At 46.1% G+C, this 14,732-nt stretch overlaps 1 protein-coding gene across 1 annotated transcript in view; it reads right to left on the bottom strand.

The window, feature by feature from the left end:
* STIM2 (stromal interaction molecule 2) overlaps positions 1-14,732 on the bottom strand; it is a 170,468-nt gene that overhangs the window by 86,954 nt on the left and 68,782 nt on the right. The gene's annotated exons all lie outside the window — the stretch shown is intronic.

Below are 14,732 nucleotides of genomic sequence, written 5' to 3'. Positions count from 1 at the left end.
AAATAGAGCTTCACTTTCAGCCTTTCTGATGACTACCACTGACAGACAGCACTCTAAAGAAAAACCTTTTAAGTAGACAGACAGACAGTATAATGTGCTCCTGACAGACACTGCAGAGGCCAGAGAGAACTGTAGAACTGTGCTGGATGCAACCAAGACTATCCTCCAATATTGCTGGCAACAAATCGCATCTGTTGACGTAAATAAAATGTATATTTTGTTGCCTTTTATAAAATACCGTACTTTTCGCCGTATAAGACGCACTTTTTCTCCCCAAAAAATGGGGTGAAAAAGTCCCTGCGTCTTATACGGCAAAGGCAGGGAATTCCCGACTTACGAACGCCCGCCGATACGAACCACGACCCGCCGTCATCGGGGATTCCCTGCCTGTGTGTCCCGCTGTGGCCATCTAATCCCCCCGCCGCCGCTGCCTGCCCCTACCCCCTCCTGTGTGGTCGGGTCCTCCAGGTGAGCAGCGCCATCTAATCCCCCCGCTGTGGCCATCTAATCCCCCTGCTGCGGCCATCTAATCCCCCCGCTGCCTTCCTCTACCCCCTCCTGTGTGGTTGGGTCCCCCGTGTGAGCAGCGGAGCGCCGGCAGCAGCTTACCTCCTTAATCTTGACTGCGGCGAATAAGGACATCCGGCTTCTGTGGGCGGCTTTCTCTAGTGCCGGCTTGTAATGACGCGTCATTACAAGCCGGCACTAGAGGAAGCCGCCCACAGAAGCCGGATATCTTCTATCGCCGCGGGCAAGATGGAGGCGGTAAGCTGCTGCCGGCGCTCCGCTGCTCTCACGGAGGGACCCAACCACACAGGAGGTGGTAGAGGCAGGCAGCGGAGGGATTAGATGGCCGCAGCGGGAACATGGGGGTGACAGCAGACACTGGGGGCAGACACATGGGGTGACAGCAGGGCACTGGGGGCAGACACATGGGGGTGATAGCAGGGCACTGGGGGCAGACACATGGGGGTGACAGCAGGGCACTGGGGGCAGATACATGGGGGTGACAGCTAGACACTGGTGGCAGACACATGGGGCAGACAGCTAGACACTGGGGGCAGACACATGGGGGTGACAGCAGGCACTGGGGGCAGACACATGGGGGTGACGGCAGGACCCTGGGGGCAGACACATGGGGGTGACAACAGGACACTGGGGGCAGACACATGGGGGTGACAGCAGGGCACTGGGGACAGACACATGGGGGTGACAGCAGGGCACTGGGGACAGACACATGGGGGTGACAGTAGGACACTGGGGCAGACAGCAGGACACTTGGGGGTGACATGGGGACATAAGAGGACACATTGGGACACCATTTGGGGTAGGTCATGTACAAGATGCTCCTGAAATATGGACGCACCAGGTTAAGGTTTTTTTTTTTTCCCTGGTTTTTGCCCTCTAAACCTAGGTGCGTCTTATATTCCGGAGCGTCTTATACCACAAAAAATACGGTAGTTTCTTTGAAGCCTGGAATAAAACGCAGTAAGGGATCATTCACACTAGGAAATCACAAACCGCTAGCGTTTTTGCAGGAGTGATTTTTCCGTGATAAACGTGGAAAAATTCCTGGACGAAGTAGCGTTTTGGGACTGATCGCAATTAGCGGTTCTATACAGGTTAATCGCGATCGCTCCAGAATCGATAGCAAACCGCTGCTGGTAACGTGTTTGCGATTAGCGCTAATCACAAAGCTCCTGCAATCGCGGCAGTGAGAACACTGCCATAGGGTAGGAGTAGCATTTTGTAAAAATGCTACCGGCTGACGGATAGCGGGAATCGCGCAATTCCCGCTTAGATGTGAATGGGGCCTTAAGCTACAATGCTTTTTTTCCCCCTTGTTCAGTCACTTTTTTCCATCAATAGATCCATCCTGCCTGTGTGTTGAAAAAGAACCAGGGATTGAAAATTTGGGGGGACAGCGGCAGAGGCTACGTCATCTATCTTCACCTGGATAATTTTGGTGCGCCCCCAGCTGACCATTTCTCTTATCCTCCTCCAATGCTGTAAGCAGAGCTGCATCGGCACTGCATTCTCCCGTTGTGCCTCACCCGTCTATTTTTTCATACCACCCAGCAGGAAAAAAATTCTGGGGAGAATACTGTAGTGGGTAATTTAAAAATATCTTCAGAAGATATCAGCAATGCCCATGACTTCGGGAATATAGTCAAACTCTTGAGCCACAAAGCTGTAGCTGAATTGTGAGTCAAAGAAAGTAGAACCTGACATTATTGGATGCTGTCAGCTGCCACTAAGCAAATAATCGTAAAAACAGTGGAGTGGAGTGGCACTCACAAAGAGTGGGCACTAGTGTGCCCAAGACCAAAAGTCCCTCGTAACTCCTGGGTCCACGATCCACAAAGAGGATGGAGGCTGGCACCACCAATAAGTATTTATGCTCTTTTTTTGCATTAGCAATATGTAAAAAAAGCTCTGCTGGGCTAATGGCGACAGACTGCTGTTTCTGGCTCACGCCCGTTCGAGCCCTGTAGCCAGCCTATTTACAGCACCGCAACGACTCAGTGTGAAAAGGCCCTCAGACTCTAATCAGCTAATGAATCCAAAACACCAGCAAGGGTTTCCTATATTAGTTTCACCTTTTAGGTTGAATTACAGAAATAAATGGACTTTAACACGATATTCTAAGTTTTTGAGTTTTACCTGTAGCTGCTTTACATTTTCCATTTTTCCGTTTTTCACTAAAGCCAGAAAACCGCTTGGCAACCAAGCACAATGATGAAGCAGAAAGTTTGTCTGAGTGGCTGGCCAGGACAGCCTGGGTTATTTTAGCAAGGGAAAGTTTGCATGCAGGTAAATATTTGAACAGGTGTATTCTATTACATCCAGTATTTGCATAGGCAAAAATATGACCCACTCTTATGATAGAAGTAATTCTCAAGCATATTTGTATTGCAGTGTTCTATATCCTTATAGAGGAACAAACGTCAAGTCATGTTTCTGTCACCTTCATCCCAAGATTCCTAATGCTTCACTAGAATATCAGCCATGACAACAACATGCATGTTTGTTTGCGATGTTAGTTTTGAGGTAGGTTATGTAACAAGCCATATTAGCAGAATACTGGAGCAGGTGGCAGATTTCACTGGCTTATGCACCGATATCAATGGATCTTTGCAGGAAAAGTCCCTTTATCTTTATTGTTCTTGCTAAGCAACAAACAAGTGTTCCTGATTGTCACCCAAACAACCTTTTCTGATCATTTCAGGTGACAGTGTATCAGCAAGCTACACCAGAGATACTTGCTTGGCTTACTGAAGAGCAGCAGGTTCTGACTTGTGAAGAGGGAAGAGGAGCAGGAGGCATCCAGCTCCAACATCAATTGCCATTTAATTCAGGGCTGTGGAGGCGGTATCCGACTCAGACTCCGCAGTTTATGAAACCACAGACTCCGACTCCAGGTACCCAAAATAGCTCCGACTCCAACTCCTCGACTCCTTAGACTAATACTTACCAGGGCTGAGGATTTGGTACAAAAATAATCTGACTCAGACTCCCAACGCCTCAGTTTTTGAAACCACCGACTCAAACTCAGACTCCAGGTACCTAAAATTGCTCAGACTCCACAGCCCTGATTTAACTTGTATCAGATACATTTGGTTATTTTGTTCCAACAGTAAAGGTGCTTATATACCAGGTGATATGTATGGGCAGATAGACCACGAGACAGATCTCTCTCTGATCAAATCTGAACAGGGCGAGATCTGATACATGCCCTTACACCACACTTCCCCAAACCTGTCCTCAAGGCCCACCAACAGTACATGTGTTGCAGAAAACCACAAACATTCGCAGGTGAAGGAACTAGTGTCTCAGCAGAGCTGATTAACTACCTCTGTGGATTTCCACAAAACATGCACTGTTGGTGGGCCTTGAGGACAGGGTTGGAGAACACTGCCACCACAGGCCAATTCCCAATAGATTTCAGCCTGAAACTTATCAGGAATCGGCCCAGCGATGACGCCTCCGCTGCCTGGCAGCCCCTAGTGTTAAAATGAGTGACCCCTGGCTTCTTCTGCCATGCCCAAGGTGTCCGCTGATACTGCAAGCGGGTACCTTGTGGCATGTGTACTATGCATAGTCCCGAGCAGACATAAATAAGAGGTTACTCACCCAGCTCTTGGCAAGCCACTAACGAGATCTCCCTTTAGTCGAGAGCACCACTAGCTACTTAATACTGAGGGTACCTCTGGCTACCTATTGCTAAGGGACACCTGTAGCTACCTAGGACCGGCAAGGGAAAATGAGGGCGAAGTGACAGCTGGGCCAGCCAGCACATTTGCAGTGTAGTTTGGTGGGTGTTTCTAGGTTTGTGAAGGGAGAGATCTGGGGTGCCGCCAGAACATCTGTGCCTGTAAGCCTCTGTGATGTAAATCCGGGCCTGTGTGAGGAAAAGTGCACCCTGCTTTCAATTCCACATATAGACATCAGTGTCCTTTTGTAATGACTCGTGTACGAGAAAATGGATTTTCTCAGCAGGGATATGAATCATAACAGAATCTTATTACCATGCTTGATTATAATAATGAATACAGCTCAACACTGGCATCTTCCTGAAGACAAGATATCAATCTAAATCTAAAGTATCTGTGGGAAGAGATCAAAAATTAGCAGATAAGACATCCACAACCAACGAGGGGGAAAGCAACTGTGACACGACCTCTTCAGCAAAAATTCACAAGCTCCACTAAAAAAACAAAACTAAATTATATCACTTCATATCCGGCAATATGAGCTGCTCCCCAAATTACCCACAGCTCTAAAAAAAAACAAAAAACCAGATGTATCAGCCATTAACAACCCAACCTTAAGAAAACGAAAGAATAAGGGAAAGGAATAAGACCTGTTAAGAGATAAGCACACGGGTTAAAGTGGACCCAAATTAAAAATACAAGATTTCAAAAATAAAATTTATTTTCTAAATTATAATAATAAATAGCGGCCTTTTTTCAACTGCATGCTGATAAATCTAAAATATTTTACATTTATTGGAGGAACCCCTCCCTTACTTTCATATTGCCGGGACAGAATCCGGCAAACTGGTGGAGTAGGTGGTGTCCGGCAAAGGAGGAATTGCTAATGGCTGCCACCTGTATAACCCTAGTTAAGAAAAGAGGAGGGTGAAAAGCATGCACTGAAATGCTCATAGGTTTGAAGGAGTGTTTATTTATCTTTGTATGTGTCAGAGTGGTGCAACTAAATATTTTGAATTAAAAAAATAAAGTTTGGTTTGGGTCCGCTTTAAGCTGATTACTCTTCACTTTCTAAAAACACGTCCTAGACATCAATTTGAACAAAAGAAAACAAATGAGCGTTTCTGAAGCTTGAGGAAAACTGATGAAGAAGCACTAACATGACCCATCCGGTCACATGCGGGCAGCCAGCCAGAGGCAGCCAAGTGTGGCACAGGAAGGGGAGATACAAGTGTGGAGGCGCCCATCTGTAAAGAGCTGAGAAAAGCAGATCTAATCTGTACCAAAAAACTAGAGTTAAAAGAGCAGAAAAAGAGCAATAAATTGGCACTGCAGTGTCTCCATGGGTAACCTAAAGGTCTTTTAAATGCACGGCTATCAAACAATGTGAAGAAGTTGGACAACTTTTGTCAAGTAAAGGTGGCCATACACTGGTCGATTTGCCATCAGATTCGACCAAAAGATAGATCCCTCTCTGATCGAATCTGATCAGAGAGGGATCGTATGGCCACCTTACTGCAAACAGATTGTGAATCGATTTCAGCCTGAAACCGATTCACCATCTGCTGAGCTGCCGCCTGTAACCCCCCCCCCGCATACATTACCTGAAGCCTGGTCCCAGCATCTTCTCCCATCACCTTCCGCATCACACATCCGCCATCACTTTGTGTCACAGTGACAACGGAAGTTCAAATAGAGCTCCCTCTATTTGTACTTCCGCTGTCACTGCAGTGACACAGGAAGTTAAACACTGATGCCGTGATGTGGAAGGTGATGGGAGAAGATGCCAGCCGGGAGGTGACAGCGGGGACTCGCGCCGGTGGAGCAGGTAATGTATACCCGCTGTATTGCGTCGGTCGTCGGGCATTCGAACGCCGCTATCGACGCACTCACAAACCGCCGGCGATCGAGAAAAATCTTCCGCACGGATGGATCGACGGGAACGATGGATTTCGGACAGAAATTCATCGTTTTGTCAGCGGTGTGCGCAGCGATTTCACGGCCGTTTTGATCACGGTGATCAAAATGGCCGTATTTCGGCGGGAAAATCGTTAGGTGTAAGGGCCCCTTAAGACATGCAAATGACAAGGCGTTCTCGCCGATAAGAGGCGACCAACGACTGATAAGACGCAGCTCAAGTCAATCCAACAGTTGGATTGACTTGAGCTGCATCTTATCAGTTGTTGGTCACCTCTTAGCAGTGATAACGCCTTGTCATTTGCATGTCCTTTGCTGGGAATACACGGATCGTTTCTGGCACTCGATTCTGCGCCCGATCGTTTTTGCCACTCGATTCCCACTCAATTCCTTTATGTTCCGCTCGTTTTTCTTATCTTTTTCAATTCACTTCAATGACAAATCGAGTAGCAAAACGATTGAACGGTTATCGGACATGTCGGAAATTATCTATCTAATCAGCTAAAAAATGAACAGTGTATTCCCAAGCATTACTAGACAAAAGTTGTCCAATTTTTCAAGTTGTTGGATAATCGTGCATTTTAAAAAAGACTTTTGTTTAAGCTTGTATGAGACTTTAAGCTTCTTACACACGTCAGATGGAAGTCCTTCAAAACTAATGATTGACCGATTACAGTTAAAGAAAATGGAAGCTACAAATGAAAGAATGATAAGCGACGGTTCTCGGTCACTTTGGCCAATCTGCCCAGTGGATTGTTTTGTGCGACAATCATTCATAGTTTGACACGGGAGAATACTCCACTATGCTAAGGAAGACCAGGTATCAGGTGACACTGAAATACTGCAGAGAGTTCTCTACATGGAGCAGGGTTTAGTTTAGTTTATTTATTATTTTATCTCACTACAAGGACCCATTCTGCTGTCCATGGCTCCAGTAACTATTCTTGGCCAGCAGTGTGCACTTCACCCACAAAGCTGGCCATACAAAGATGAATTCATTCAAGATGTCAATCTCAAGGGCTTCCTGCAGAAGAGATCTACACCAGCCTTATTTTCCCAGACGTACAGTCCACCTGTCATCCAATATACTATCAGGATCTCCTGACCTACCAAGGTTTGGATCATTAAAGTACCTCTGAACTGAGTATTGATTCACATACTTTTAATCCAGTCTTATGAGTGGTGCTGTGACATATGTCACAGCACCATCCGCACCCTCCAGTGCCCCACACTGCTTAGCTAAAATACTTCACTCGACTGTTTGTCCACTGCAGTATTCTATACAGCCTTCCCATCCTCTCTGTGGCATTTGTTTAGAAAAATGTGGAAATCTGTACCCTGTACCTACCCGGTCACCCACATGGCCAAACACCAGCTGTATTAGACCCTCCTTGTCATGTGGGTGCACGCCAATGGTTGCTTCTATAGTCGGAGGGGCTGGTGACTGCAGAATGATATGAAACAATTCCTCCATGGCCTTGATTTTGAAAACTAGCACTATACAACACATCTTAACCTGATATGTTTATGGTTAGGCAAGAGATAAGGAGTCACCATTTAAAGTGTTAGACTATGGTAAGGAACAGAGGTAGAGGATAAAAAAGGGATACAAACCCCACAAAAATGAAAAGAAAAAAGCGAGTAACTAAAATAACCATACTTCAATTATAAACAGATTATTTGTTTGCATTACAAATAATTTCATTGTGTTTGTTTTGCTACCAAAGGCTTCATGTACCTTTAATATTAAAACTCCATAACCCTGGCATTTAATACCATAAGCTTATTTGGAAGGCTTAAGCGCAAACATACTGTAGACTTGGCAACCAACGCAGCAATAATCTGAAAAGAATTTTCAATTTACCTGCCGCAGCCTTCAAAGAGCTTCTTAGGTCAAAACATGTTAGACTGCAAAGCTCTCACGAGCACTGCCTTCTCTTCCACAAGACTTAGGCCAACTAAACCCAGGACAGAATGGGGTCAAAACTCAATCAGTCATGTTGATTAGTGTAAATTATGAGCATTACGCTTGAAACAGAGTGCTTTCCTTTAAAGTGTACCCGAGCCGAAGCTTAGGTACAAAATTAAATACTTACCTAAAGAGATGAAAGCCTCAGGATCCTATTGCAGGCCTGTCTTGGTGCTCTGTTGCCCCCGTTGCTCAGCGCGCCCCGTGAAAGATTAGAGACGACAAGGTATTGTCGCTAATGAAATCGGGGCCACACAGCTCTTCTCCCTGTATCGTAGCAGCATGAGCCCACTCGCACTTGCGCAGTAAGCCGAAGCCATGTGGCCGCGTGTCTACTGCGCATCCACGCTGCAAGACAGGAAGGAGTGCAGCCCCGATTTAAAATGGAGCCGCACTCAGCGACGGGGGACAGCTGAGTAGTGAGGGAAGCCTGAATAGGATCCCGAGCCTTAAGAGGAGTATCTGATTTTGATACCAAGCTTCGGTTCGGTATAATTTTAAAACAGGGCTGTGGAGTCGGCGCAATTTTTGGGTACCTGGAGTCGGAGTCTGTTTCATAAACTGAAGAGTTGGATGATTTTTGTACCGACTCCACAGCCCTGTTTAACCACTTGCCGCCTACAGTGCTACCCCCCCCCCCCCCCCCTCCTAAAGACCAGGCCGTTATTTGTAGTACTGGGCTGTGCAGGCTTTTCATCCTCCTGCACAGCTCAGCTTGGGAGCCCAGCGATTGGACTCGCCTCCTTTTTTTCCCCCTAAGTTGACATGCCGCCAGAGCGGTCCGATCGCTGCAGGCTTTGTTTATTTTTTTATGCAGCCTCAGCGAGGCTCTTCCTCTCCCCGTCCCCCTCCCTCCTCCCCCCTCCCCTTCGTGCAGTAGAATTGGAACAGGACAGCAAACCGTCCTGTTCCGCCTCTCATAGGCATCAGCCTATGAGAGGACGGCGCTCCACGGCCTGAGATCGCCAATCGCGTACAGCGCCGCAGCCCCCGGCAGTGCTGTACGCTTGTAAACAAAGGGGATTTCTTTCCCCTTGCGTTTACAAGCAGCCTGCTAGCCGCGAAGCGACAGGGAACGATCGCGCATGCACGCGGCCGTTCCCTAGGAAACTGCAGCCCCAGGACTTGACGCCAATTGGCGTTAGGCGGTCCTGAGGCTGCCGCCACATTCACGCCCATTGGCGTGAGGTGGTCTTTGAGTAGTTAAAGGGTACCTGAAGCCCAAAAAATAAATCAAATGTTATAACCTCAGTAGAGGGAAACCTCTGGATAGAGAAGAGGCTTTCCCAGATCCTCCTGGTCCCCACTGATCCAGCCTTACAACCCCCTGAGCACATTCCACGAAGCATGGCTTGAAGAAAATGTTCTTGCAGCAGCGCTCCCATATGTGTATGAGCACAACCACACCATGTATGAGAGGCTCTGCTACTGTGCAGACAACGGACCATACCTGTACAGTGCAGCCGCGTTTGTACATGGGCGAAAGAGCACCTCCACGAACAAGAGGGTCCCAGCCAGCAGCAGTGAAGTGAATGAGAATCAGAGAGACCTCTGGATCATTTAGAGGCTTCCCTTTACCTCAAGTATCTTTTTGACCACCACAGGTTTGCTTTAAGATTTTTCCTGCCACTGATGAATGAAAATGGCATTCTATTCTCATTCATTTTCAAAAAAATAAATGTAAAATTTGACTTCCGTGCGAAAATGCCTTAGAAAAGCTTTTTGTAATAAGTTTTTGATTTTTAAAGTTTTTATTGCAATTTTTCGTTTTATAAAAGGTGTAATTTGCTCTTAACTCATGAATGACAATTTGTAGCTTTGGCGAAAATTCACATTGGGGAAAAATACAAATGTATTTTTGCTAATATATTTTCAGAATCGCAAAAGGCATTTTCAATGCGATAATTACTTTGGCGAACAATTTGCAAGCAACACCCTGCCCATCTAGTTTCCACTTAGTAGACTGAAATCTTAAAATTGCTCACCACCTACATTGTGTGAAATACAAGTCTGTCTCCACACTTGCAGGACACACGGTTCCTGCTGTAAAGAAGTGCTATACAAGCTAACACAGAATAGTTAAAAACATTTTGATTGGTGGTAGGTGGTTCAATTCCCATTGGGTCTTCACCAGTCTATTGTGGGCCACACGCTGACAAATGGATATGGCCGACATCAGGCAGAATCTACCAACAGTGGTGGTCAGTGAAGTACAGGCACAGTAAAGACTCACTACAGTGTTCCAGTGTTCTCCCCAGGCTCTTTTAGCTGGGTGCTCCACCCGGCTAGTTTTGGTGAGCACCTGGCTGTCATCGGCTCACCTCCTTCTCTGTTGTAAGCAGAGAAGCGCTAGCCCTGCATCCTCTCATCTCCCCCACCTGGCTACTTTTTCATGCCTCCCGGCTGGAAAAATGTGGGGAGAGAACACTGCACTATGGTACGCCCAAACATTCTGTCACAGGCAGAAAACATCACACTATTTTCTTAGCATCCAATCGGATGTTTGACAACAGCTACCCATCTGCACATTTTCTTCAGTAAATAACCTACACTGCTGGTACATTCCATTCACACGTTACAAAATCTGACAGAACAATCATTCCAGTATGGCCACAATACAACTGTGTTTCCCAGACTTTGCTCAGTCATGTATCACACCCATTGTCAGCATACAGCTAGGACGCATTCTGCAGAGTGTCTCCTGGAACATATACAGGTATTATCATGCTCCAGATAGGATTAGCCAATGCTAGCTAAGAGTAAAATAAATCTGTACCCCCAAAAAAGCACAACAATAGAGAAATCATTAGCCATGCAGAGTCCCAGACAGATACAAGGGAAGTACTGTGCAGTTAACATAGCTTATCTGTCAGCAATTATTATAGCTATGAATCATGAAAACACGTCTGCAGACGCACACCTAACAATTATCAGTAACAAGATATCATAATTGCCACAATTGAAGAGAGCACCGGAATGAATACACAGTTCTTAAAAGCAAACATTACATAAATCCTGTATGTGTGTAACACACCAGTCTGTATATACAGCAAGTAACATAGGTTGTGGGAGGCGGAGGTATTAGTACGCCACCGGTGAGTTGGGTGCAAATGGCTCACCCTGCTGCCGCTCAAATCCCTGACGCCGTTAAACACTTTCTCCCCTCTGAGTCATCACAACTCGGAGGGAGAAGTAACTCGCAGTCTGGCGATCGCCAGAACACCAAATCACACTTACACGCCCTGCTGCTATAGCAGCGCCTAGTTTCGCCAAAACTATCTGCTTCGTGTGGGAGATGCATGATTTTCAGATACATTCCCTGCTGCAACAGTGACCTTGTCTGGGAAATCAGAGGGGCCAGGTCAAAACTAACAGTACTTAGGCAGTAGCACTTGGGCGGCACGGTCCTCGGTTCAAATCCCAGCGAGGGCAACATCTGCAAGGAGTTTGTATGTTCTCCCCTTGTCTGCGTGGGTTTCCTCTGGTCACTACAGGTTCCCTCCCACACCCCAAAAACATACAGATAAGTTAATTGACTTCACCTTAAAAATTGGCCCTAGACTACAATACATACAAAGACATATGACTATGGTAGGGACTAGATAGTGAGCTCCTCCAAGGGACAGTTAGTGACAAGACGATATACTCTGTACAGTGCTGCGTAAGATGTTGGCGCTATATAAATAATAATAATAATAATAATAATAATAATAATAATAATAATAATACTTAGCTGGCACATGATCTGGTAGGGAGGTGTTTTAATATTGTCACAAATGGAGAAATTATCTGAATCTTTCATTTGATTTGGAAACAGTAAAGATGGCCACTAACAGTCCAATTTCTAATAAAAAAATCGTACGAGCGATCACCATCAGAAATTCTGATTGGATTGGTTGTAAATAATCTCCGTTGATGGGCACAATCGATTACGAACGCTTATAAAAAATAGTCGTCCGACTGGATTTTCATCAAACCAAAATGTGTTTTTTCTTGTTGGTTGTGATAGATAGGAAAGCAAAGGTTGGTTCGTTGATGGTGTAGTTATCAATTTCACTTCCGATCAGAATTATCTGATCACAAACGGTTTTTCGCTAGAAATTGGATCGTTAGTGGCCACCTTAACACTCATTTTTAAGTGATGTAGGTTTTGCATTACAAACAAACAGAATTAGAGTGAATCTGAAAGAAAAAAACTCACCTAAGGATAGGGAAGGCTCTGGGTCCTACAGCGCCTTCCCATTCTCCTGCCGGTCTCCTTATTCCCCGCAGGCTCCCTGTTTAAATCTCCTGCTGCGGGAGACTTCGGCAGTCTTCGCAAGCACTCGGGCTTCTGAAGACCAGCAGCTCTGTACTGCGCACGCGCAGCATGAAGAGTCTCATCTCACCAACCCGGAAGAGAGCAGTCTACGACCAAATTGGTTGTGCACTGCTAACGGGGAGCCTGTGGGGAACAGACACCCGCAGAAGTACGGGACGGCTCTACAGGACCCTGTTAGAGTATCTGGTTTTTCTTTCAGATTTCACTTCAGACTCTCTTTAAAAGGGAAGTGTAACTAACAAGATGGAAAAAAATGTAGCATGCACCAATCCTCATACTGTGGCGACTCTTCCCACACCTACTTTCAAAGCTGTGTAGAAGAAAAAGTGGCCAATGTTTGTTTACAGTTACTGCTGTTAAGGCAATACTCTTGCAGAAGAGGCAGCTGCTGCTGCACATCCATCTGCCTTCATCTTCCCCACGTCTCCTGTCATATCTCCAGCTCTGTCACCGAGTCTGCTGACACACAGTAGGCCCAGAGCATTACTGGTAGAACGGTGGGGAAACTTCATTATTTGTTCATTCATTAGCTCCCACGGTTTGCATTCTTCATTAGGACATTTAAAAGGTGCTGAAAAGACCTTTAACCCTCCTGGCGGTTTGCAAAAAAATCGCCAGGGGGCAGCAAATCTTTTTTTTTAATTTTTTTTTTTTTTTTCATGTAGCGAGAAAGTCTCGCTACATGATAGCCGCTGCTCAGCGGCATCCCCCCAGCCCCTCCGATCGCCGCCGGCGATCGGAGATCCGGAGATCCCGTTCAAAGAACGGGATCTCCTGGAGGGCTTCCCCCGTCGCCATGGCGACGGGCGGGATGACGTCACCGACGTCATCGACGTCGTGACGTCAGAGGGGACTCCGATCTGCCCCATAGCGCTGCCTGGCACTGATTGGCCAGGCAGCGCACGGGGTCTGGGGGGGGGGGGCGGCCGCGGCGAGAGGAATTGCGGCGGATCGGCGGGTAGCGGCGGCGATCGGGCACTGCACGCAGCTAGCAAAGTGCTAGCTGCGTGCAGCAAAAAAAAAAATTATGCAAATCGGCCCAGCGGGGCCTGAGCGGTGCCTTCCGGCGGCATAGCCCGAACTCAGTTCGGGCTTACCGCCAGGAAGGTTAAAGGGAACCTGAGCTGAGGGAGATATGTAGGCAGCCATATTTATTTCCTTTTAAAGGGACTCCGAGCAGTGCAGAAACTATGGAAAGATGCATATCATTTTAAAGCTCTCTTTCTCCTCTTTCCAATAATATATAATTTGCCACCCTACGCCTTTTAGTTTTCGCTATTTTCGCGATTGAAATTGCAGCGGCCGCGATTTCGATCGCGAAAATAGAGAAAACTAAAAGGCGTAGGGCGACGATTTAGGTGTCGCCAGAAAGAGGAGAAAGAGAGCTTTAAAATGATATCCATCTTTCCATAGTTACTTTGTATTACACAGGCCGACTTTTTCCTAAAATCAGCAGCTCCATTCAGCAGAAAAAGTCGCCCTGTGTAATACAATGTAACTATGGAAAGATGGATATCATTTTAAAAGCTCTCTTTCTCCTCTGACGACCCCTAAATCGTCGCCCTACGCCTTTTAGTTCTCTCTATTTTCGCGATTGAAATCGTGGCCGCGGCAATTTCAATCGCGAAAATAGCGAAAAGCATGTTTCCATAGTTTTTGCACTGCTCGGAGTCCCTTTAAGCAATATCTAATACTTTCAGCCATAGCCCCTGAATAAGCATAGAGATCAGATGTTTGACAAAAAAAATCTTGAAAAGTTTATCCGCCTTCTTATTTTAGGGGTGTGATTCAGACACTACTTCGGCCAAAGAGATCAGCAAAATGCCAGGCAACTAGTATTGTTCAAAAGGAAATAAATATGGCATCCTACATACACCTCTCGCTTCAGGATCCCTTTAAGAGGCAATAGCCAAAGCTTTTTTGGATGGCTAGCCTCTGCTTCTGTGTGCTGCAGCGACTGCAGTCTCCTGGCATTTTTGACACGTGTGATAAGCAGTAAATTTCCACCATAATTTAAATTGCATGACCAATGATAGCAATGTCAATTTTAAATTACAGTTATACAGTCTTATCCTCAATGCATAACAAGTTCACTATAACATTCTCAGTGCTGTGCAAGTCATTTTGTAATTGGACATCATCAACAATATCATTTAACTTCAATTTGCAGCCAGCTACGATTTCCTAAACTTGCCAAGACGTTTACATTTTAATTCTCTGCCAAAGTACACTAGTAGGTGACCGCTTTGGTATACTGAACTCTCCAAGTTCCCATTTCCTGCATTTATCTACACAAAACCAGCCTTTATTT

This window comes from Hyperolius riggenbachi, chromosome 1 (genome assembly GCF_040937935.1).
Source record: "Hyperolius riggenbachi isolate aHypRig1 chromosome 1, aHypRig1.pri, whole genome shotgun sequence".
NCBI lineage: Eukaryota > Metazoa > Chordata > Amphibia > Anura > Hyperoliidae > Hyperolius > Hyperolius riggenbachi.
The sequence above is the reverse complement of the archived record's forward strand: the minus strand, read 5'-3'. Positions and strand labels throughout refer to the sequence as shown.